We start from the raw sequence: 1,199 nt of genomic DNA on the forward strand, positions 1-1,199 counted from the left end.
GTATTGGGAAAAATCAACCTTACCATACAAACCGGGCCTGTGGCACGCACCATGGAGTTTCAAATAATCGACATCAAGCCCACTTTCAACCTCCTCTTGGGGCGACCTTGGCTCCATGACTTAGGAGGTGTGGCTTCTACCTTGCACCAAATGGTTAAACTTAACCATAACGGGGTAATACTAGAAATCCGCGCCCCTCCTCTAGACGTCAATTGCACTATGGTTGGAACGGCCAAAACTGCAGACGACCTTTACGGGTTTCAAATGGAAGAAACAATCCAGTTCATCGAAGATTATGACCCAGCATTCCTTGACCCGCATGCATCCCGAGTCATCCCTAGAATGCTGTTAGATCAAGGTTATTTCCCAGGAACCCCATTGGGCATAAGGAAGAAGGAATACACATTCCATCCTTTTCCCGAGAAATCTACTCCCTTTGGCTTAGGTTATGAACCAACGGAGGAAGATATTGCTGACCGCCTGTCTAGGCTACACCTTAACAAAGCCAAACAAACCACCCTCCTTCCCCCATATCAAAGGACCCTTAACGGGATGTTCGTTCGGGAAGGAGAAGAACACCCATGCTGTGATTTCCCTGAACCCTTCGTTTAGGATGGCTTGCTAAAACCCGGATTTGAAATTTTCCATGACTGCCACACCTTGGATGAGGCACCCCACCTCACCAAGACTAAAACAGCTGAAATATTGGACAACCAGGCTCTATGGACATTGTTTAACGAATCGAGGCCTATGGAGAACGAGACTGTGATGACTACCCTAGCTTTACAAGATGAAGTTTTCGATCCAACCCGGTTAATCTCTCCTGCATCAACACTAGAAGAGGTCGAGAACGGATGGGTGAAGACATATCAGTGGGTCAATGCAAAAGGAATGGAATTCAAGATGAGTACCGGTGAAGGACCGAAGTTTTATGAGACTAAACCCCAGGCTTGAGCCACATAGAGCACCATTAGTAAAAAGCGCCTAGTAGTTATTTAGATTGATAGAAAAAAATAATAGAGACTTTAGATGGTCCTAAGGCCCCTTAGAATATGGGTCAGTTTTATTGTGTTTTCCTTACTTTCCGAATCAATAAAGGCGTAATATTTCTCCTAAAATTTTATTCTAACACTAAATAAACACCAAATGTACTTGCAAAATACAAAAATAAAGAGGCGGCCCACTCCAGGCCCAACAAA

This window comes from Spinacia oleracea, chromosome 1 (genome assembly GCF_020520425.1).
Source record: "Spinacia oleracea cultivar Varoflay chromosome 1, BTI_SOV_V1, whole genome shotgun sequence".
NCBI classification, from domain to species: Eukaryota; Viridiplantae; Streptophyta; class Magnoliopsida; order Caryophyllales; family Amaranthaceae; genus Spinacia; species Spinacia oleracea.